Here is a 25905-nt window from a genome sequence, read left to right on the forward strand (position 1 = left end):
AAGTGGAATGGTCATTTTTTTCTTTTTTGTAAAGAACTGAAGATATCTTAGAGATCATGTAGTCATATTTCAGAATAGGAAACCAAGGCAAAGAAAAGTTAAGTGAAGCGCCCAAAGTCACAGAACTAGTTAGCAATAGAGACAAGCCTAGAACTCTAGTCTCCTTATTCCCAATTAATAGTTTATTTAATTACCCTTTGCTCTTGTGGAGTAACAAGCACAACATGCAGTATTTTGCAGGACATTTGGTCCTATCCAAAACGTCCATAAGACATTTGGTTCATAAGACATTGGGTTCACACAAAAAGGTCCTTGATATTTGGTCATATTTGGTCCTGTTCAAAATGTCCATGGAGACATTGGGTCCACACCAAAAGATCCTTGATATTTGGTCCTGTCCAAAACCATTTGGCATGGACCAAATATGCTCATGGACATTTTAGACAGGACCAAATGTCTGCTAATCCATGCAATATGCTATATTTTCCATTCAAAAGCATTTTAATTCACATTTGAAGAGGTAGAATAATTTTTAGGATTCACATCAGAATACAATGTTTCAGAAGTGCATCACAGGTTGTGTTCTGATTCTTTCTGGAAAATAATGTGAATTCATTCTCTGAATTCTTGAACTTCTTTTTTAAAATTGCATTCTACTGCCCTAATTTACTTTTCACTCTTTGATAAGAGATTTCATAGTTAAGATACAAATAAAATAGGTATAATAGTCAAGCTGCTGAAAGAAAGTACTCCTATGTTTCAGAGATAAACTCATAAAATTCAACCAGTCTTAAAGTTGGCAATCAGCCTTCAGATAGTCAAGCAGTTTGTCACTTCTCTTTCCTCTCTTTGGAATATAAACCACAATCAGCCAATTACCAGTTATATTTGATAGTTCTCTGCTGCTCATGTCTCATTTTATAAGAGGTGCCTATTAAGAACTGATCTCAACTCATAAAATCAAAGACTATGGCAAACCCACTTCTGATTTACAATTTGCAATAGGAAGTTTAGTTGTGAGATGAATTAGTTTTTAAACTTTATTTTTACTACCAATACACAGTGACCATGATCCACATATTTCCAATAGAATGTTGAGGATTACTTTTTAAGTCAAATTTCAAAGATTTATTTAAATATTAACTCAAATTTATCTACACTTGCATAATCAGGTTTAATTTGAAGTCTTAATTTAGTTATTTTTTTCACATGCTGTTGGAGGGGAGCAGAATTTGTCACCTCAAAATACGTCACTTTGGCATGAGGATTATTTTGAGCTAAAGGAAATCAAATCCCAGCAGATTCAAGAAAAGCTCTTTATCTTCCCCTCAATTGCCTAAATTTACATTGGAAAGAGGGCCTTTACCAGGAAGAGAGCTATTACTAGAGATACCTTTTTACCTAAAAAAGTTACCTGCATAATAGGGTGACCTTTGTTTTCCAAACATGTCCTGTGAATGCTCTTCTTTCCCTTTGTATCCCCAGATCCGTACCCCTTTCCTTAACTCAGGATGCTGTATATGCTTCAATTACCTGGCTGCCCTTTGAGTCTCATATTTTCCTGGGGCTCCCATATGTATGAAATTAGTGTGTTTTTCTCCTGTTAATCTGTCTTACATCAATTTAATTATTAAACCAGCCAAAGAACCTGGAAGGGAAAAAGGGAAAATTTTTCTGCCTCTTTAGTTGTCAACCTCAAAAGAACCTTCCCTACTGGACGCTGCTCCCTCTGGGGCTGCTGCAGCTGAGAGATCCTGGAACCTCTGACAAAAGCCAGTAGAAGGTAAGAATGCTTACCACGTCAGTCTCCCAGATCTCTGCTTGCAAGGTCTTATGGAAGCAAGAGTGGTGAGAGTCCTTCTCTTTTTCTAAATTTAGATTAGCAGGACAAAACATTTTGGTGAATTTGTTCCTTGGTTTGGCCACTTTGGTAAAAATTTGTTATGAATATTCTTGTTTTCTATTGATTCGTTTTCTCCCAGTGATGGTCACTGTTTTTCTTTGCCTTTGTCTTTTGTGTCATTTGCCATAAGGTAGAAAACCATTGGATATAGCAAAGGCATAGGGCCTACAAGCCTGTCATTCGAGCTGGCCTCAGACTGGTGAGTTCAGTCTCACCAGGCTGGCGTCTGTTCAGACAAACTTTGCTGTTAGTTAATGTGCACATGAGGTAAAGGCTATTGCTAATGGGAATCTCAGAAGCAGCTGCAAAATTGGTGGACACAAGTCGAGCACTTAAAAGCTGTTAGAGTGCTCACCACCTAACTCAAAGACTCCTGTGTTAGGACAAATTGGTCACAGAACAGATTAGATTGACACTAAGTCACCCATCAACCTCAACAAAATTTCCATACAGTGAGGTACGCTGTAAAACACCACACAATCCCCAACCCAGCACATACCCCTCTTGGGTATTATTTTGGCTCCAAGAGACCCAAGACTTAGCTAAAACTGTCAATGTGCACATGAAAGAAACTGAGTAAGATTTTCTTCTCGTCTTGTTCTATGCCTTCTTCTCATTTTGTATCCTGAGAACTTGGCTTAGCAACCATCAGGATTGCACCCCATTTGCAGCTAGATATGGCTGGACAGAAATGTGAGTTGCACCCTATTTGCAGCTAGATAAGTCTTTCTTTCTTTTGGTTATCTATGGGAGTAAACTTTCTGGATCTTGTGAGGGCTACATCTTTTGCACTCTCCCTTGGGATGCCTCTTGCATCCATGGTTAAGCCATAAAAAGGCTTATCGGTTTGAGTCACTATTGAGATTAATATAAGATCCTACTCATCAATGGCCAGACAACAGATCCTTTGAATTGGCTATATGTAAAAGAAAAAAAAAATTTTAAAGAGTTCTCATCTTAAACAATTGTCTTATTGGTACCTATGGAAAGACCAAATTGAAAAGTGGATACAAAGGAATACAATGGCTAGCATTAGGGATTCCCTTAATATGATAGAAGAGCAGAAATTAGACTCAGAACAAAAATTAAAATCCACCTCTAATGTAAATTCCCCATCTCCACCCTTTTATACGCTCCTTTATCCGCAACTCCCTGTTCCTGAACCTCTGGAAGACTTTTTGGATCTCTGGGCCCCTGATCGAATCCCCCAACGCACAAAATCCAGCCCTATCACCTCAGCAAATTCCCTTAGATCTCAGAACTCCTCCATCTTCCCCAGAAAATCCCTGAAACACCCAGTTGTTTGTTTTGACTTCCTTTTCTTTACACGATTTACAGAAAGCACTCTGGCCTTGTCTCCAAGCCTAGGGCATACAGATTGCTTATGTAACTACTAAATGCCAGGAAGTAAATTTAGCAGAAGCATCTGAGACGGGTGGGTAAGGCTCACTTTGCTGTCCCTTATAACTCCTCCTACTTTCCAGGGCTCTGTAAACAGGCTGTACCAGCTTCAGGCCTTACTATGCAATGTCCTTTGCAGGTGTACCCTGGACCCCCATTGCAAGATATTTGTTTCTTGAACATGCAGCAGATCTTTTAAATTATAAAGCCCTTTTACCTCCATTTTCAGAAGATTCTACCAAATTTAGAGAAAAATTTAAAAGATTAGTGGCCATTCAGAACCTCACTCACAGGAACTTTGGTTAACTGCTAAGGAGTATTCTTCCTACCCATAATTATGCTCTAGTTAACAGACAAGCCAGATAGCCCCCTGGGGAAAACCCCCTCCTTCACAGAGGAAACAGATGGCCAGAATTTCTCCCAGACCCTCCTACAAGTGACCAGGAAATGGCTAATTTAGCAGCTAATATTCCGGGGCTGGTAGGAGCAATAGTAGAGGTTTTGCCCCTAAGTTGAATTGGTCCAAGGTTGAATTGTGCATTCAGAAAGAGGGTCTTTGTTAAACACTTTAGATAGAATTCTTAAAGGCATACTGCATTAAACTCTGAAGCTCTAGAACATAAACATCTTTTGATTTCCATCTTAGTTGGAAATCTCCCCGATATAAAGAAGTAAATTTAGTTGGAGGGCAGGTCAGCCCCTTGATATTTAAGCTACAATCCAGTTCCTTGGGGAATTGGAAACAATTGTCTTTGTCTTGCAAACCATTGCAAAACCAGAGTTGCAGCTCTAGAAGCAATTCAAAGCCCACTTATCCTTTTGAATCCCCAAACCTTGTCTATTCATCACAAAATGTTTGTAGATATTGTAAAAGATAAGGATATTGGAAGTACGATTGTCCTGCACTTGAGAAAAAGAAGGAAAATTTTAAATACTTGTTACCCTAGACCTCTGATAACAGGCAAATATGCCCCCAAAACTTGGGTACTTTCTTTGTGCATTTGTCATGTAGATTTTCTACCCCCTACATATTCTAGGACCTAAGAGCCATTCTTTGAAATGCAAAGTTTAGGAAGATGTTTCTCATCAAAAGGAAAAAAGTGGGGGCAGGTATTTGGAAATTGGGCTAATGAAAAATCTTAAATGTCTTCTCCACAAGTATTAGTAAAGAGCTTTAGCCATCTGAACAGGTGAACTTAAGTTATTCCAACTACCAAAACAAAATTTGGATCCAACTGCTCTTTTATAAGCTAATGAGTTTTGTATCATTATACCTGACTCGTGGCTAACATTTTAAAACAATAGCTGTAAAGTCTCTGTTTGCATCAGTCTGTATGTTTATGTGTGTCTATATATGTATGCTGTAGATGCGTGGTATTTTTCTACCTCTGGATGGTATTGCCAAAATTAATTTTTAAAGTAGCTCTATTTAGTTGGGTTTAAGGTCAAGTGCTTTTGAGAACTGGGTATTTTAAAACTCTCAGAAATATAGAAACTAACCCAAATATTTTTCAAGTTCACATGATCTGGAATAATCTTTGGTAAATGAAAGTTAATTTAAGTTTATTTGCTTAATTAAAATAGACAAGTCTTTGGAGTTATCAACATTAAATATAATGCAGACATACAACTTTTATTTTACCTGAGTTTACTAGGCAAATTCATATTATCTCTGTTACAAAATTGGTCAACAAGAAAAATAGCTTGGGATGATGGCTGACTGTGTCTAACTGTCTCATGAAATTTTCGTGGGTAGTCTAAATATAATCGTTGGGTGCAAATGATTTAGATAGATGAAAGTGAGATAAGAGTTTTTAGGTGAAGTTTTACACAGTAATTATATTTTATGGTATGACTACTTAAATAGTTTTCTCCAATTTTTTTAGTAACTTAAAACCTTAGAGTTTTGTTAAGTTAAGTTAAATGATAGAAATTTATTGAATATTTAGATCATTTTCAAATAAGGTGAAATAGTGAAACATTAATTACTGAACATAGGTCTATCTACTTTTGGCTTCTGTAGGGGGAAGAGAGAGAATCTCCCTCTGCCCTTTCCCTTAAGGTTCTTATGGCTGGCCAAATAATCAACAAGACAGGTTAGCAGGAGAAAATAATACCAAGTTTAATAACATGTATACATGGGAGAAAGCAGGAACACTGCGTTTCTCAACACAATAGCAGAAATTCTCGTCTTAAATATCATTTTCAGCCAATGACAAAGGAGGATTTTGGGGGTGGGGGGAGTCAGTTACAGGAGATTACCACTAAAGCACAGTAAACAAGAGTAAGGTTTATTATGTAGCTCAGGGCCTCACCTTCCACATTGATAAGTCACTAGAAATGAGCTCATCCCCCTCTCTTCTCCAAACAGAGAGGGAGATACCTTTACAAATGGAGATTTCCCTTATAAATGTAAATGATTGTCTGGCAACTAGAGAATGTGGCCAGAGAGACAGAACTTCTGATAAGAGGGGCTTGTTGGTGCCTTTCCTATTGTAACATTTACCCTACGTTATCTTTACAGCCATCATGATAGATCTGTTCCAGGAAAGAGCTACCATGTCAAATTCTTTAGGCAGTTAGTGGGGGAGGTCAAATGTCCCTAGAGAAAACAACCAAGGTAAAGAGATAGATTTCAGGGTGGCCAAATCTTGATCTCCCACACTTCCTATTATAGGGAAATTAAAGATAAAATCGGGCCTATTAGTAAACACGTCTTGTGCCACATTAAAAGATTGTACTATGAGAGAGTATATGGTTCTAGAAATTATGAAATGTATTCATAAATTTGTCAATCTAAAGAATACTGGTATAACAGTTTACAACTGCCTACTTCTTAGTTTTCACTAGAAATTAAGGATTCTAAAGGTTAAGAATTCTAATTAATGTATGTGGTTAAAGCCACTAGATAATAAGGGAAACAACTCTGTATGCAAGGAAAGTAGGATGTGTTTTTGGGTAAGAAAAGATATGAGATATGAAGATGCATTTCTGTTAAAGGAAAATAAAGTAAATTTGTCCCAAAGTAAAACTGGTTATTTCAAATGGGAAAAGGGAAAATAAAGAACAAATTAAATAGAAAGTTGGGAAGAGAGAAAAAGAGAAAAAGAATTTAACCTTGTGTAGTCAAGCTGGTCAAAGTTGCTTTGTTTTTATAAGAGTTTTAAAAATAAGCTTTAATATCAACAGCGTACTTATGTAAAACTTTATTTTCTTTCGTCTGTTAAAAGTATAAAGCTTTCTTGGACTTCTGGACTGCTTTTGATAGACTGGAAGGTTTATCCTTAGCTTTTATGTAATCTGCCTATAAAGTAAAAATTTTGTGTTTTTTCAAAATAATTTCCTGTGCTTTATCAAGGCTTTGATTGGTTTTGCTCACAACAATGTAACCTTCTCTTTTTGCCTTTGAAATCTTTTATTGTCATTTTGGTCAAATAGATAATTAAGTATTGTTTCCTAATGATCTGTGAGCCTATTTAGTCAAGTGTCCAAACCTTTTGATATTTTTAACAAAATTTTCCAAATCAAATTCTAAATGAAGTCTTTTTGACCTGGAAGTAACTTTGCGATTTTCCAGGACCCTTGGAACATCTCAAAAGATTTGTTCTCTCTGCTTTTAAGAGAGATATTAAACTCATTAGGTTTATTTGATGTGTTAAATTACATAGGAAGCATTGTCAAATAAGAATACTAAGCCTTCTTTGTGTTGTATTTGTATAGGTATATGTGTTCTAGAAATTGAATGAAATTCCTAGAAATCTGATATGTTCTGGTATAATGTTATCAGTCATAATTCTAGTTGTTATCTTAAAATGTTGTATGTCACAAAAATAAGCAAATTTCCTTGTCAATTTCATTGTAATGAACTCTCATCAGATCTTTAACCATGGACATTTTTAAGTCTCTTGTTTTTTACAGTTATTGTTTTACTCGGATGTTTTTTGTAAAAGTGCTGCTGCAAAAGTTCTTCATCTTCAAGGAGATTCATGGAAGGGACTCTGGCAAGCAAATGTTTTTGATAACTTTAAGATCATAAAATGACCTGGGTAAGAATTTCCAGAACTAATGGAAAAACTGGATTCAAGCAGAGCAAGAATTACATGGGAGTGAATGAACTGATGAGGATGATTATAGGTTTTTTCATGATTTTTTGTTTGAAACATTGCTGGTTCTTTAATGTTTTGTTTTCCAGATTTAAGGAAACTTTTTCTCTTAAGTTACCTATGGCTTAGAGCAATTTGGTAAAGTGTATCTTTTTTTTTTTTTTTTTTTGTGAGGAGATCAGCCCTGTGCTAACATCTGCCAATCCTCCTCTTTTTTTGCTGAGGAAGACTGGCCCTGGGCTAACATCCGTGCCCATCTTCCTCCACTTTATACGGGACACCACCACAGCATGGCTTGCCAAGCAGTGTGTCGGTGCGTGCCCAGGATCCAAACCTGTGAACCCCGGGGCCGCCGCAGCAGAGCGCACGCACTTAACCGTTTGCGCCACTGGGCCGGCCCCTGGTAAAGTGTATCTTTTTAAACAGGATAAAACAATTACTTTTTCTCCCTACCTGATCCCTCCAGAATTTGGAAACTTACTGAATATTCTATATGACAATATATTTATTTGTGTAAGTTCAATAAGAATCTGTTCTTGTAACAGGACACAATTGGAAACACTGATTATTTTACCAAAGATTTATCTAGAATGTGATATTCGAGAATGATGTGTATAAAATCAGATATGTCCAAACAGTTTAAAGGAACTAAGGTTGACTTTATGGAGCAAATAAAATCCCTTGGAAAAACAGCTTGGTACCTTGCTTACAGGGTTTCTTACAGACTACCCAGGTGAGTAAAGAAGGTCACTTCCTGACAGGTGCAGGAATCTCAGGATATTTTGGGAACCTCAAGAAGAGAGGAATTCATCCAAATCTACAGACGTAGCTGGCAAAGTCTGATGGCGAGTCCTCAACTCAGTTTCCTAGCCTCAAGAGACTTTTAAGATTGCAATCTCAGATTCCTTACGAAAAGTTCCAGCAAAGAAAACTTTGAAAAAGTCTATGTGGTCAATCACTATTCTTGCTGGACTTATGTAAATAACCAGGCCAAGTTTATCAAAACTAGACTTATTTTGCAAACAAATTAGTTTTACTTTGGCATCTTTAATAGAAATGAGGGTGATTTTAGAGATAAAAATTAGGTTTCAGTAGCACATCTTTGTGGATATTAGATTCTAGTGCTGTTCATTGTCTTTGAGGTTTTGTTATTTACCTATAGACTGGACTAGATCCTCAATTCTTCTAGTTTCCTCAAATATTTGGCTAGAAATCTCCAAACTAACATTTCCAATTTTCTCCCACTCTTTTGACTTACACTCACCCCAAACAAAAACTGCCCTTTTCCCCAAAACCTTGCAAACTGAATGTAAATGACTTGATATAAACTTCAGAGAAATTCCACACTAGCCCATGTTTAAACAATCATTATGCCTGTTGCTGTGTAGACAACTCAGAAAGTTTACCTGAACACCCAATGACATCATCAGAGACATTTCAAACTACAAAAGATGCTTCAACCCCAGCATCTAGAAATCTTCTTGACTGGCTGCCCCTTGGGCTCAGAAACTGATCTATAGTCTGCTCCAATCATTAACCTTTATTTTTCTTTTATTTCCATAGAAATTCTTCTTCTTAAATACCTAATTTCTTACACAATATAGGCCTAACTTTGGGAGCCCAGCTGCATCACTGCCTCCTGAAATAAGACACAACTGTTTAACTTAACGGGCCTATTCTCAAGACTGAGACTGGTTCAGTGAGATACAGAACAATCTATCAACTTAACTTCTGGACTGTGAAACTTCTTGTTTGGAGTTTCAAAGGTGGGATTGAAGGGGAGCAGAACCTATTACCCCAAAATATGTCACTTTGGCATGAGGATTATTTTTAGTTAAAGGCAATCAAAACCCAGCAGATTCAGGAAAAGCTCTTTGCCTTCCCCTAAACTGCCTAAATTTCCATTGGAAAGCGGCCTGTACTAGGAAGAGAGCTATTACTAGAGATACTTTTTTAGCTAAGAAACTTATCTACATAACAGGGCAAGCTTTGTTTTCCAAACCTTCCTGTGAATGGCCTTTCTTCCCTTTGTATCCCCAGGCCCCTACCACTTTCCGCATCTCAGTTACATAAACGTCAAAAACATGGCTGCTCTTTGAGTCTCATATTTTCATGGGGTTCCCGTATGTATGAAATTTATTTTTCTCTTGTTAATCTGTCTTATATCAATTTAATTATTAGACCAGCCAAAGAACTGAGAAGACAAGAAGGGAAAATTTTTCTGCCCCTTCAATATCAAATACCATTTAACTGAGAATTTTATTATTTCATTGTTCATTGGTTGATATCATGGTTTTCAAATATTCTTTTAAACCCAATCTGTTTGCATCAATCCCATCCCACATTTGTCATTTCTCTTTCCTTTCTGCTAAGCCTACTAATAGAGAAACACTTATAACACAGAGTAGGTGGTGGTAGTGGTAGCAGATAAGACTGTAAGCCTGCAATGAATACAGATAATTTTTCAGTAGGGATTCCTATTAAAACCTAGCTTAAATCAAATGAAACTACCGGATCATATACAGGGTGTCATTGTTTCTTCTATAATAGTCATTGTTGTGACCCATCATGGCAATTCTTATCTCTAGGGCCTTTAGTACGCCAAAAATATTTACAATGCCAAATAGTTAATTAAGAATACAGATTGCTTTTTCTTCATAAGATTTTGAGTTATAGTCCAAGAGACTCTAGGCAATTTTACTGTATCTTATTATAATACCAAATATCAACTCTATGCTTTTCCATCAAATAATTTCTCCTAATACTAATTTAATATTTAATTACTAATTACTATTTTATTTTTATTTTCATTTATTTTTAATTTATAAATTAATTTTTAATTTACTAAAATATTAATTTAATAGTAATTAAATATTTAATGGAGAATAATAACTAAGTTTGTGTATTTGGGCCATAAAACTAAACAGAACAGCCACACATTGCTCCTTATAACACATAAATGGAAATTGTAAGCATCTGATCAAACTCCTCCCAGAAACAACAGCCAGGGGAGCAAATGGAAGTTAATGTATCGCACTCATTTTGTGTTTCACTCACTCCGTGTGCCTGGGGATAAAAAGTAAAGATGAGTTCTAGTTTTACAAAACCTTTAAATTAACTCTGCCGTTAATTTGAAAAATGTGAGGTAATTTAAGTAAGTTCTGAAAATTTGTCAAAGATATTCTTTACTATCTTTACTATTTAATTAATACATGCAAATTAAAACAGTGGCCTTGTAAGGAGCATTAAATATTTACCTTTTTATTATATGTTCTCTGCTCTTATTTATTTTCTAGTCTGCCTTCCCAAGAAAATATCATTTATATTCTATAGTTAATTCATTATAGCCCACTGCTTGCACTGAGCTTGTGTTAGCAGAATATATTCATCAAAAATGATCAGACTTGAAAGATAGATGTAGATTCTAACAGGGAATAATTTATCATGGCTATGAACAAGCTTTCCACCAATGTGTTGTTTGAGAGTGGGAAGATGAAAATGTAATGCTGGAGTAGTCTGTGGTAGGGGTGATTAGAAAATGGGGAAAAATGAAGTTAAAATGTGCAGGTTTCCTAATATTGAATTTGATTACATTTTAAAAATTCTCGCCTCTCTCCCTGCTACTACGAGGCTACAATGATCAGTAAGGTCACTGAATTACTTTTGCATACAGTGAAGAATTGTAGTTTTGTAATGGCACCTCAAAGGAGTAGTTTGATTGACAGTGAGTCATTTAACTTTTCAGAAATACCATTGATTCACAGGGGATTACAAGCTGTTAATAGACTAACACAGTCAAGTGATTCATGTTAGATGATACCTTTTTTTCTAACATGATTTTCTATATATAATTGTATTCCATAAAATATGAACTAATATAGTTCCAAGATATGGCAATGATAACTATTAACTAAGTTTTTCTAGCAAAATATGAACTGTATGGGAGGAAGACAATTCCTCTACCCTTCTAGGTTCTTCTGGCTGGTCTAAGAATTAAATTGACATGAAACAGCCTAACAGGAGAAAATCAAACAAAGTTTAATAACATGGATACATGGGAGAAACCCAGGAAAACAGAGTAACTCAACCAGAATGACCAAAGCCGCCATCTTAAATACCTTTTTCAGCTCAAGACAGAGGATACTGGGGTAGTGGTTTGGGACTTCAAAAGGGAGGAAGGCAATTCACATGGAAATGGAAAAGCAAGTGTTTGGTAGACAGAACTTCGATAAGAATGGGCTTAGCAAGGACCCTCACAGTCTACTGATACCCAGAGTTATCTATGGTGATGGCCTATACTGGGGACAGGCCTTCTATCTTAAATTCTTTTAGGCAGTTAGGGGGAAGGTCAAAGTTTCTTTCAGAGTCTTTTGTTCTTAAAAACAATCAAGCCAGGGCTGGCCTGGTGGTTAAGTTTGCATGCTCTGCTCCGGTGGCCTGGGGTTCACAGCTTCGAAAACTAGGCGTGGACCTATGCACCACTCATCCAGCCATGCTGTGGTGGCATCCCACTTACAAAAAATAGAGGAAGATGTGCACAGATGTTAGCTCAGGGCTAATCTTCCTCAGCAAAAATAAAAAATAATTAAGCCAAAGAGACAAATTTGGTGTGGCCAATTATGTTCCCCTACAGCATGTAAGAATGTACATGTACCCTTCAACAGAGAAAACATTTTTATTGCATAAGGTAAAATTTAAACTGCATCATTTGAAAACAACAGAGTATGTGAATGTAAGTTCACTGATGTACTGTAGTTCTTGCAAAACTTAAATGATTACTACTAGAGTTAAACTGATGTTGAACATGTGAAAATAGCATAATATATTGTGATATATTTCAGTGAATATATATCTTCAAATGTTAATTTACTCAAAAGGAATCAAAATACAATGGAGGGCATACAATATAATACAGCCACTAAAAATAAAATTTCAAAGAAGAGTTAATGACTTTGGAAGAGCTAATGGTACAATGTTAAGTTAAAAAAAAGAAGACATCAAATAGTTTATGATCCCAATGTTTTCAAACCAAAATAAAAAAATATATATCCTGACATTTAAAAAATGATTGGACTAAATCACAGTTTCACACCAACATTTTAGCAGTAGTTATGCCTAAGTTATTTTTATTTTTAATGTTTTTTACATGTTTAGTATTTTCTACAAATTTATGAACATATATTAATGTATGGACAAAATAAATAAAATTTTAAGTGTATATATGTGTGTGTGTGTGTGGGTGTGTGTGTGTGTTGATGGGTGGCAGTATTCAATATATAGTTTGACCCTCAATATAAGATTAATAACATTTATTAAGAACTAACTACATGCCAAATGCAATGTCTGGTAAGTTTTATGTGATATATTATTTACTTGTTACAGCGACCCTGTAAATTAGGTAATTTTTTTTAATGTAATGGATGAGGAAACTGAAAGTCAAGAGGTTAAATAAATTTATAAAGCCATACAACTAATTAAGTGACTAAAACAGGATTTAAAACACATTGCCTATGGCTCAAAATCTTGTACTCTTTCCATTCTAGCACGATGATTCCCCAATAATTACTTAGTGAATTATATTAGGACTATGCAACATTTCATCACTTCTTTCCTCCAAAACTAAGGATCAATAACGAACCAAGAAGAGAAAATTTAGCTAATGAAGATTCTCTGAGCAAAGTTGAGAAGGGTTCAAATACTCTATTTTCATTATCTTCTAACATGAGAGAAAGTGTAAGCAAATCACTGAAAATTGAATGCAATTCTAAAACTTTTTAATAATCTTATTATATATAGTCACTTAAAATGATAAATAATTTTATAAATTTTACTTTGCTACAGATTCTGAATTTAGAAATTGATAACCAGCCAGCAACATATTTTAAAAGACATACAAATAACCTGTCCTGTAACTGGCGAGGTTTCTTCGAATGTTTCATTTTTTATTCTTTCTTTTATTATAAAATATTTTGTACAATTAGCATGCTTTAGGTTGTATGCTCCTTCTAGAATTCATAATAAAAGGGCGTTTAAATATAACTTTTATGCAGTTTAGAGATATTTAAGTGTTAATATATCACTCAAAAAAGACATAGTTCTTCTTGGAACTGACCTATGGTTTAATCTATTATTCCTTATAGATATTTCTTAGCCCTGGTGAAGGTTGATTTCCAAGTCTGACTTCAGGATATCTTAGAGTAATTCCGATAATTTTTCAGACAACATTGAAATCTACAATATACACAGCATTTTGAAAAAACATCAAGAAACCCAATATCAGTGAGGTACAACAACTCAAGTAAAAGTTGAAATCATTTTTCATATGGTAAAAAAAAGGAATATTTAGGTTAAATCAAAACTAAATGCTCAGTTACCTTAAAATATTTACTTTTAAAATATGCAACAATGAAGTGAAAGTAGTTGTTTTAAAATTTTATACAGTTGAAATGTGAGTAAATTGGAGGAAGTAAATAAAGAAGTATCATCAAGCATTAGTTTTACCACATTCCTTTGGGTAACAATGTATATTTTAAAGTGTAAAAAATATTCATTCAGGTTGTTCTTCAGAGCCTGTATTTCTAAATTTAGATTTAATTAATCTAAATATGCTTAAACAGATGTGTATGCATATTTTTGCTTAAATAGCTCAACATTTATTTGTAACTCTAGTTTCAATTTCTTTCTACCTTAATTGCAATTTTAAAAGAGGTCAAGTTAACTCACTTTTTAAAATTAAATATTAATATAACCAATTTATTTGTCATGCTTTTTTTTTTTTTTTTTTTTAAAGATTTTATTTATTTTATTTTTCCCCCCAAAGCCCCAGTGGATAGTTGTGTGTCATAGCTGCACATCCTTCTAGTTGCTGTATGTGGGACTCGGCCTCAGGATGAACGGAGAAGTGGTGCCTCGATGCGCACCCGGGATCCGAACCCGGGCCACCAGCATCGCAGCGCGCGCACTTAACCACCAAGCCACAGGGCCGGCCCTGTCATGCTTTTAATATTGATATCTGGCCCTTCTACATTATCTAATATATTTCACTTCACCATCTAATGCTTAAATGATATTTAAAAAAAGTAGTAAATAACTCCATATTCTACTTTCTTGTATCTCCTAGAGTTTACATAAAGTTATTGAACTAACATGGTTTGGTGGATTAGTTTGGATTCTGTATAGCTAATTACTTGGTAGTATTTAGACCAAAATAACGACAAAAAACCAGCTTGTTTTTTTGATTGAACATTTCCTGCAGATATCATTTGAATATAGATAAGTGTACAAAGTCATATTCACGAGAATAATTTTTTTAAAGATCTCTGGTATATCTGAAATGTAGATCCATCTTTGGTTAATATGAGCTAAGCATAATATTTGTATTTTTAAAATGGCACATCTAACAAACAACAATAGTGATTAGTCATAAACATTTAGGAACATGGATCAAATTATGTAGTATTTTAATTCTTCTTTTTTCTTAATCCCACGAATGATTCTTTTCTCATAGATTTTCCAAAGCACTCATCACAATAAATATGAGTATAATTTTCAGACATTTTGTAGACATCTTTTTTTTCATGCAAAGCCTCTGAATTATTTGTAAAATATCCAAAAAATGTCTTCACACACATCTCTAAGTGCCTGCTGATTACTTTGAATTAATGACAAGTAAAATAAACTACATGCAGAACGAAAATTTTGGCAAGATTTATCCAATTTGGATTTTAGTAGTTGCCTTAAAAATTAAATTTCAACATGTTCACATACCCTATATTTTTAAAAAAAATTAATTATATGACTCATAATTTCTCTAAAATTTAATGCTGGAAATAAGTTTAAAAATCTAGCAAGGATAATTACATTTGACTGTTATTTGACATGGCAATTAACTAAAAAGTGTATGTGACTAACTAATCAAGAATTATTAGTCAAGTTGAGATACCACCAACTTCTCCTGAAGCCATCTATAATTCTTTAATCACTAAAACAAGAACAAATAAAACAGGTCTATAGGACGGTAAACATATTTTGATAGGAAGTTAATCATCTCAAATCGGTTCTCATCTTTACTCATACACTTTAAAACAATATATTTGTCATGAATGTCAGTATGGTTTCTGATACTTTAAGAGTAACTTATCTCATCTCCTTAGTTCAGTAAAGCATGCCAAGTCACTCATAAATTGAGTGCAATGGTGGATGGCCTTAACTGGTTTTCTTCTTTCCATGTAGCACTTCAAGTACTTAAGCCTTGATCTAATTTAACCTTAACTAGCCCTTCCCCATGAAATCTTTATTTCCAAATAGTTTGAATAATATTGATATATTCTTTTATATAATGGTATTAGTAACAGTGTATCAAATCTTCTAAGAGCACACGCATTTTTAAAAGATGATTCATTCATCACTTCATTCAGCAAATTGATTTATTTTCTACAAAATGTTTGAGGAACAAAACACAGAGCTAATAGGAAAATGGGTTGGTAAGAAAAGCTATAATGAATGTTATGATAGAAGCATTTATAAGGAAAGGGCGATGCTAAAATTAAAGTGTGATATTTTAAATGATGTATATTCAAATACTGAGTCACCTGGGAAACACATGTATTTAGGCAAAGAGACCTTCTAGGAGCCACTAACATAATAGCTTATGAAGTAAGACTTCTTATCAATAATTATTTTAACTATGACAAAGACGGAACCTTGCTAAAATGGTTAAAAGCTATGGTAATGCAAATGTTATGCAAATAGTGAGCAGCTGTTTTGTAAGGGAAATTATGGCTATCGAAATGCAGTAGGGCTACTTGTCCTTAGTATTAAGTGTTTTAGTTAGGAGGTCTGACTTCTCCAAACCTCAAGCACTGCCTAGAGTGAATTTTAAAATATTCTATTGAATATGTACGTATTTCCCTTGGTTATATCAGAATCATAGTACTATTTTACGCAAGAAAATATTTGACATTTTTTCTCCAAAATTTCAAATCAACTGGGAAATAGGCAAAGTTAAAAAATAAATTTTTTCCCATCGTAAACCTAATGTTTTTATCTGAATGGTTAGATACCATCATGATAGATCCTACATAAATATTTAAAACAGATGCTAAAGGTCAAATATTTCTTTCACGTTTTAGACTTTACACTTGAATTAAAGAATCAATTCCACCCCAAACAAAGTCCCAGCCTTATAAACTTGGCAAATCCCTTCTGCCGTCTGGACCACAATTTTACTTTCTGTAAAAATGTAGATTTAGAACTAGATAATCTCTAAGTTTCTTTCTAATACTAATATTATTTAACATGGCTTTTAAAAAATGATGAGGCTCCTACCTCGTGTCAGGTATTGTGCTAAGCATTGCAGAAACAAAGACAAATGTCACAGGCACCTTGTCATTAAGGCTCTGATATCCTAATAGCAAACACCTGTATGTAAACAAATAATTACATTAGAAGGTGCTAATTCAAGAATTGAGGTATTTTTGAGGGCTAAGGGAACAAAAGAAAGTCTAATACAGCACGAAAGTTGGGTGGAAAGTGAAAGATTGGCAGCGGGCAGGGCTAGCCTATAGAAAGGCACACAGGCAAGAAAGTAAGGCTCCTTTGCAGGAACGTCCATAGTTTACAGCTGGAGGAGAATAGGGCACACTGCGAGACATGGAGAGATGACTCTGATAGAATGCAGGGGACAGATTATAAGACACATGAAGGTATGTCAATCATTTCTCGTAGGCATTAAGAAGTTACGAAAAATTAAGAGCAGGGAAGTGCTGCTTTATGATAAAGAATAGCCAGTTTATCTGAAAGGATTATTGAAGGGGTGATAGTTGGATATACATGTTTGAACTGTGTAATTGATATAGTCCCTTCTGATTCTAAAGGTTTATAAGTTTTTAACTAGGCTAAGCCCAGACACCAGAGGGCCTTGAATGCCAGGCTAAATGTGAGTATTTAGATGTAGACAGTGCAAGGACTTTAGCTGATTCTAATTTAAGGACAGTGGCATAAATAAAATCATATGGCATGAAAAAAGTTTTTTATTTTTCTTAATATGTACAAAACATTGAGGAGTGGAATACAAAATGCCCTTGTTTTTCAACAATTAAAACATAATACTTAAGAGAAGTACTATGTTTTGAGGAACTCCCAGGTCATAGGAGTGGCCAGTTCCCTCTCCTTTGCTGATGGAGCACTTTGGTGGAAAATGCCGAGAAGAATCAGGATAGCTGATCTCTAAAGTATATTCCACCTCTAAAATAGATTATTCTATTATTGCAAGACTCTTCATTGGTTGTCTAACACTGAAGACCTAGTTCTTATCCCACTGAGATAAAATTGACTCTGGATCAAGAAGGAAATCTTTCTAGTAATGACAGATTGAGATATTGAATTTATCAAGCTCCTACTACTCATTCTTTGTCACTTCTGCAACTCATCCATAGTCTCCATTCTGAAGATTGTAGAAGTTTCTTTTGATGGTTTATCTAGAATTCCAGAAATTTGTACTAAAGTGGTCATACTTCTTCTTTGTAACTATATAAGACAGAAAAAAGTCTAGATATTCAAAGAAAATGTTTATTATATTACAACAGAAAAAAAGTCAACCCTTTATTTACTACCACATTTAATTCTTTTAAAAATTATATGCTGCACTATTAGTAATAAGCTTGAGTCTCTTTTCATTGGTATTTCAGTGAGAAGATTTTGTTTTATTTATTCTAAAGCATAGATGTTCTTTGTTCTCTTTTGCCATCATAAAAAGAATGTCAAGGAAAGATTAAACGAATTATTAAAGTTGGGTTCAGAATAGATAAATCACAGAAAAAAGGCACTACTCCGTGTGAGAAATACATTTTTTCTTAAGGAATATTTTATATAGAAACTTAAGGAATCTGAATTTACATATCACAAATTCGAAAGTGTTCATCAATTTACATAGCTTCTCATTTTATCCATCATTTCAGAACTCATTTGCACACATTAAGAAACTGGGTCGAGGGGCCGGCCCAGTGGTGCAGTGGTTAAGCGCGCGCGCTCCACTTTGGCGGCCCAAGGGTTCGCAGGTTCGGATCCCAGGTGCGCACCCGGGTGTGCACCGATGCACCGCTTGTCAAGCCATGTTGTGGTGCCACAGCATGGACGATGGGCACAAATGTTAGCCCACGGCCATTCTTCCTCAGCAAAAAAGAGGAGGATTGGCCTTGGATGTTAGCTCAGGGCTGATCTTCCTCACAAAAAAAAAAAAAGAAAGAAAGAGACCAGGTTGAAGGTCAATAGAAGCACTAGTCAGAGACACTTAATTTCAGATCAAATAGTATTTTCTCGCATTGACCCAAATCACCATACTGTCTAAGTAAGGAGTAAATAAAATGAAATGAAAATCTACTACATGTTCAAGATGAAATAAGATAATGTATATGAAAATCTTTACAAAAGATAAATGATTACTCTAAAATAAGGCAATGTAAGATATCAAAATTTAAATTAGGAAAGCAAAGTCAAATACTATACACACACACACACAATCATGAGTCACATAATGATGTTGTGGTCAATGACAGACTGCATATACGATGGTGGTCCATAAGATTAGTACCATATAGCCTAGGTGTGGAGTAGGCTATACCATCTATTGTGTAAGTACACTCTATGATGTTCACACAACAACAAAATCACCTAACGACACATTTCTCAAAACATATCCCCGTCGTTAAGCAAAACATGACTGTATATGTAATTTCTGAATTGAACACTACTGTGAGATTTGGCAAATACAGCTTCCTATTCCTCACAAAGTACTGAAGATGGGATTGTGGACCTATATATCCTTGTACTTTGTGAGAATATATGAGTCTTTTATTTTTTTTCACAATATCTAGTTCTATTGTGGTCAAATGTACCTGGTGTATGTTTTAAAATATTGAGTGGTACACTTTAAACCTAATTTTAATAAATGATAATTACACTCTTTTTCCACATATTAAGGATATGATTAGACATTTCTAAAGACATTCTGACCTTTTGGTTTATGTTTTGACTGTTGCTTCATTTAACATAATTTTAGTAACTGTTGTAATCCTCGCAATATTCTCTAATAATAGTCAAACAGCTCACTAAAAAAAGCTTACTTTTTTTTCTGTGATCCTACGAACAAACATTTCAAATAGAATTTATGTCATTTGGTCTTGGCTCTGTCATCTTTTAAAGGGACTACTTCCCATAGCATTCTGGGAGATAAAGAAAAGATCGCTGAAAGCAAAACTTGACATTGCAGTATTAGATTTTGCTTACATTCCAGAAGGCACTAGTATTAAGAGAAATTAATTTTGGGATGCTCATCATGTTACCACAGTTTTGACAAGATCAGGAAGTGTTATTGCGAACACCGATGATAAGATGCCAGAAGGTTAGCTAAAAGAAAAAAAGTAAATAAAACTACAGGAAGGAACTGAGCTCTTCCCTTTAAGAGTATTTCATAGAGAGAGATGTAAAGTTTAAACTTGGATTATGTAGGCAGGAAGAATCCAGATCGTCTCCTTTTAACAAAGGCTTTTGGTTTTAATCACCTTTTACATGTATTGAAGCTATTGGCACCTGACACAAATAGAGTTAGGAGTTGTAATGTAATTTCTCTACTGCCAAAATGACATTTTAAAGGATGCCAAAAATCCTGCAAACAGTTCACTGTCTATACAATGGTAATGAAATAGAATATTTTTGAAAGGTCCAGTGAAATTTTTCTTATTATTTATAGATGGAACTAATGAGGCTATACAGCAATGAGAGAACCAGTTTAATACCAAGAAAAAGCTCATTAGAATAAAAATGACCAACTATCATTTTTCTCAAGGTAAGTGTATATCTTCTAAGAGCCCTGATAGGGAACAGCAACACTAAATGTAAATCCTAATGATAGTATAAGGAAACTAACTAGCAACATTCACAATGTTAAAGAGGGGAGGGAGGGAGGAATGGAGGAAAGAAAGGAGAGAGAGATTGAAAGAGAGAGATTGGTTTATATTCACATTTCATCTTGAGAAACCCTTTCTTTAGAAACCCTAGGTGAGAAGTAGAGTCTGCATTTAAATAGCGTTTTTCCAAATAATGAATATTTCCTTAAGCAACATAAAAAAAGACTTGCTGTTATTTCACCATGTTTTATTTTATAACCAATTTCCATTTATCACTAATCTCTCAACTTTTATGTCATTTTCTGAATAGTTTATCAAGGAATCTTGACAGTTATAAACTAATAGAGAAATCAACCATTAATTTTTAAAATTCTTGCCAAATCACCATGATGCTACTCTAATTCAGAGACAGAAAGAGTTGACACTTCCTAAAAGGGGATTTATGTAGAATTTCCGGTGGTAATAGTGCTTTCTAAGAGAACTATCTAGAAGCTAGTTCTTTTTGGCTAGGTTTTCCTAAAGGTACAATAAATATGTCCACCCTGAGGAGGAAAATTGTTTTCCCCCATAGCAGTGAGTGATGCTAGTGCTCCAAGGAGGACAATAAGACACTGTGCCGAGGTGCACTGTGAAGAGACAGGAAAGAGAGCAGCAGATCAATTTTTGCAATTCAGACAACATGCCCTTGTAATAAAATTAAATGTTGATTAGATGATATGGAGTCTATGTGCTCCTTAAGCTATAGACCCAATATTAAGGACTGTAACCTAAAGGCCACTTGCAGATATTTTTTTTAAAGACAAAAGCAATATACTTGTGTAAATGGAGGATAGTCATAAAATAATTGTGTGTTTTCAAATACTGCAAGGAAATACAAAATTTCATCAGACCCCCACATATTCTATATAGTTTGTAATATGCACATAAACTTGGCTGCTTTTCTCCACTTAACAATGAATTATTACTATATAGCAACTTAATTTAGACTAAAATAATATCTGTGATTTTTAAGAGAAGAAAATGAAGAATTGGCATTCTCTTATTTTTTCCTTGTGTAACATATGCTAACAATTATTTCCTAAATGTTTGCTATCTACTATCAAAATAAGAGTTGACAATAAGAAAAAAATAGTAATATCATTTAGAATTTTTATTGAAAAAAAGAGTTTTAGAGGCCAGCCCAGTAGCATAGCGGTTAAGTTCGTGCACTCCACTTTGGTGGCTCGGGGTTCCCAGGTTCAGATCCTGGCATGGACCAATGAACCTCTTGTCAAGCCATGATGTGGCAGCGTCCCATATAAAGTAGAGGAGGATGGGCACAGATGTTAGCTCCAGGGACAATCTTCCTCAGCAAAAAGAGGAGGATTGGCAACGGATGTTAGCTCAGGGCTAATCTTCCTCACAAAAAAAAAAAAAAGAATTCTCATGCACACATGGAGATGAGAATTTTCTAAGATTTCTCCTTCACATATATTGATGGGAAATAATATTATTTGAGATTTAAAGTAACGTAATCTTCTCTGATACTGTCTAGTTTCTCATTTTGGCATCACTCCAGCCAGATTCTGATAGCAGGATATTAATTTATTCAATAATTTTTCTTTCAGGTTCTATTCCTTGTTCCACAACTAAATAAATATGTGATTTTAGGTAAGTCACATCCTCACTAGGACTCAGTTTTCTCATCTATAAGTTAAAGAATATGAATTCCGAAGTTCTTTCAGATAAAAATTTCAATTATTTTCCTTTTCTTTGTCATTTTTTAAAAGAGGAAAAAAGGCTCTCAATTGTGGAAGGATCAGCCCACCACATAATACCTTAAACTGGATATTAAGCAGTTCATTATCTGGTATATATATATATTTTTTTATGTATTTTTCCCCCAAAGCCCCAGTAGATAGTTTCATGTCATAGTTGCACGTCCTTCTAGTTTCTGTATGTGGGACGCGGCCTCAGCATGGCTGGAGAAGCGGTGCGTCGGTGCACGCCCGGGATCCGAACCTGGGCCGCCAGTAGCGGAGCACGCGCACTTAGCCGCTAAGCCATGGGGCCGGCCCTGGTATATGTTTTTAAAATAAAAGGAGCAGATCTATATCAACAGTGTCTGAAGGTAAGTGATAATATTTCCTTTACTCCATATAATATAATTTTGGAGACAGAGATTACAGAGAAATGTTACCTTTAAACCAAAGCCATTAGGTGTGACCATAATTTTATATTCTTAACTTAAAATATCTGAGATAGTGTGTAATCACACCTCTAAATTCATCCTACTGGTTTTTCTATCACATTCTGATGCAAAAACCTTATTTAAATTTATACACATGAACACATATCAGTGGATTAATTATCAGTTCAAAAATTTAACTGTTAAAGTCAGTAATACTAAAAAATGCAGTTTCACCAATCTCCTCATCTGATACACTAAATATCACTTATGTGGTACAATATTACTCATCTTTGGAACCAATAAAGCCTCTAAATTATAAATGGCTCTAGCAAAAATTAAACAATATACACTAAAATAAATCCTCATATGCTCCCCTGGTGGCCATACCACTCACAAAATTCACCTGCTTATCATTATGACTTCTATCTCCACTCTCTCCCATGGAGTATATCAAAAGCTATAATGGCCTTCATGCTTTTGGACAACAGGATCTCTCCAACTATGCTGTTAAAAACGCTATACTGTGCACTAACCTTTCTGTCCACTTCTGTGAGTCGTGGAACATGGATGCAGGTAGTAGGAAGAGATGGGTGCCAGTATACTCTGCCTGGGTCTTAAGGGGTACGAGTCTGGATATATATAAATTGTAGTAGTCTGGGTCAACAATACAGACACTCCATCTAAATTGATGCTATAATTTCCATCTATACAAGTTTTCCTTGCTTTTGAAAATTGCTTCTATTAATAATTCATACCAATAAATTTTCTTCATTAAAGGCATTTCTGGAATTTGGTGTTTGAGAGCTTTGATTAAATTAGGCCTTTAATTAAGATGAATCTAAGAAAATCTGTTTATTTTAACTGACTATATCCAATCCTCTGCACTAAAATAAAATCATATGATGGGGTTAAATGTTATGATGTCTCCGATGGTAACTGTTCACATAAGATAAGAACAAAGAGAGTAAGAAAAATAAAACGAAAGCGAAAAAAAACATCAAAGCAAAATTGTTTGTGCTGAATTTCCAGTTTACTTCCTTGGCTAACTAAATTGAACACAGCCTCAACAGTTTCTCTAGTCTCACTATTTAAAGAGAATAAATCAAGGACAAAGTATTTTGCTGTACTTTTTGTTAAACATAGCCAATAATTTCTCTTCTCCTCTATTCATAGGACCTATTTTGGAGAAGAATATAGTTACATTTTCTCCAAGGATAACTTATGCACCTAACAAAAAAGGTAACATCTTGGGCCGGCCTTGTGGCTTAGCGGTTAAGTGGACACGCTCTGCTGCTGGTGGCCGGGGTTTGGATCCCGGGTGCGCGCCGACGCACCACTTCTCCGGCCATGCTGAGGCCGCATCCCACATACAGCAACTATAATGATGTGCAACTATGACATACAACTATCTACTGGGGCTTTGGGGGAAAAAAGAGGAGGAGGATTGGCAATAGATGTTAGCTCAGAGCTGATCTTCCTCACAAAAAAAAAAAAAAAAGGTAACATCTTAAAATGATACACTCTTTTGCTATCCTACTTAACCAGTATATGGGAAAATGTGAAATATGTGGAATCGTCTCCAAAAAGGAAAATTCAATAATGAAATTGTACCTGCTTGAAACACAGGGTTTTGTTCCAATTACTTATGGAGGCCATACTGACGAAGGTGCTTAACAACTACCCTATTCTGACCCTCCCAAACATACCAGTTTTATCCAAGAGGGAAAGAAAATTGTCAGAAGACTGTTGCTTTTTAAATTTCCTTCTTCCCTTCCCTCCTTCCTCCCTTTTTTCCTCCCTTTCTTCCTTCTTTCCTCCCTTTCTTCCTTCAATTGTCTGTCATCTATGCTACTTAAACTTTTGGGTGTTTTTATCTTACCATCTCTACATTCTTATTTATCTTTCACATATTTGGAAAATAAGATTGGCTTTTGATGACTTCCTTTAGATGATTTGAGTATAATTCATATGACAGCTTCTAGTCTATTTAGAAAGTTTTTAAAAATGAATTAGCTAGAGATTTCATTCTACTTCCTGATTATTAGGGATTATCGGGGAGGTAGGGATTGCAAACAAAGTCTTTATCATGTATATTTTTAATATGTCTATGCTTTCAGATTAGGTGGGCCAAAAATGTTGATTTGAATAACAATTTAATGCTGTGTTGATAACTGTAAATTATCTTAACAGTATGAAGGCAATTTTATGTAATATTTGCCTTCAAGCAGGATTTAGAGAACTTACATGTAGTATCTACAGGAAATCATGGCAATGTTTAAATATAAAGTTTCAAAAGTTATTAAGGGCCAACCTTTTAAATGCTGTATAGTTAGTATTATATGATCAAGGAAGTGCAGTCTCCTGATATTCAGGAGACTTTAAGCTTGAGTAGTGATTTTAGAAGTTTTTTAAAAAGAAACATAACCCTTTTAAATATTTGTAGAAATCAGACACTAGTTTCTCATATTCTAAATGGAAAAATGGAAGTGAATGGTTTTATAATCCAAATTTAAACACTTTTTTTGAAAGATAAAATTATGTGCTGAGGAATTTTGATCTCTTATGAAGAATAATCCTGTTCAGGATCATTAATAACAGAATTGCTTGAAACAGTTCATTTTTCTTCTATACTATGAAGGTGTCTAGAAAGATGGCTCTCTAGAGAGTAAAATGATATTTTTTTATTGCATTTTTAAAGATCATGTATTCTTTTCATTACAACTGAATTGAATTTTGTAGATTTTTCCCACTAGAAAGGCTTTATATTTTTTATAAAGTATACTAGTCACTAGAAAATAAATGGCAATCTTTTTTTGGTGGTAAAAAGATTCCATTAGTTGATGTTATTTTGCCTACTTTCACTGAAAATAATGTTTTATTCTTTCATCTAAGAGGAGAATGTTATGTATCTCATGTATAAGTTGGCTTTAAATCATTTTCTTATAGATTATTCTTTAAGAAACATACATTGAGCCAAAATTTTGGCTATTATGAGCTATTAACAAAAAAATTATGAAAATGTTTTTATTGTAATTTATGGACACTTTGAAAGGTGCTAATAGTCCTATTAGTCAAACAATGAAATATAAAATATGGTAATACAGAGCACTTTTAAAGTCAAAATAAAAGTTTGAGAATCATTTGAATTAAGATTTGTATTTGCAGGCAGAACCACAAGCAACCCACAGAGGTTATTTATCTCCTCATGAGCAACTGCTTATTAGGATGTCCTAATATTGATGAAAAAATAATATTTGAGTTCTTTTCAAAAGGAGAGTATATCTATGCAATGTTAAAACAGCAATTTAAAAAAGGACAATTTAATAAAATTGGTATCGAATTTCACGTTATTTAATTCAATTATTTTTAAGCTAAATTTATTCACATTTATTTAATCATAATCATGTAGTGTGAAGATACTCT

At 34.5% G+C, this 25905-nt stretch overlaps 1 protein-coding gene and 1 long non-coding RNA gene across 4 annotated transcripts in view; one reads left to right on the top strand and one right to left on the bottom strand.

The window, feature by feature from the left end:
• The window catches only part of LOC106802872 (protocadherin-11 X-linked-like), a 395975-nt gene that overhangs the window by 36321 nt on the left and 333749 nt on the right, over positions 1-25905 (bottom strand). The window lies entirely within an intron of this gene.
• LOC147911860 (uncharacterized) lies at positions 1427-22018 on the top strand. 2 transcript variants are annotated; one of them, XR_015550732.1, is made up of 4 exons: positions 1427-1783; positions 7223-7350; positions 20156-20251; positions 21920-22018. It is a non-coding gene; the product is annotated as an uncharacterized LOC147911860 (long non-coding RNA). The 2 variants fall into 2 exon arrangements; XR_015550733.1 differs by lacking the exons at positions 1427-1783; positions 7223-7350 and adding an exon at positions 8546-9173.

This window comes from Ceratotherium simum, chromosome X, assembly GCF_057802395.1.
Source record: "Ceratotherium simum simum isolate JZ-2026a chromosome X, ASM5780239v1, whole genome shotgun sequence".
Lineage (NCBI taxonomy): Eukaryota > Metazoa > Chordata > Mammalia > Perissodactyla > Rhinocerotidae > Ceratotherium > Ceratotherium simum.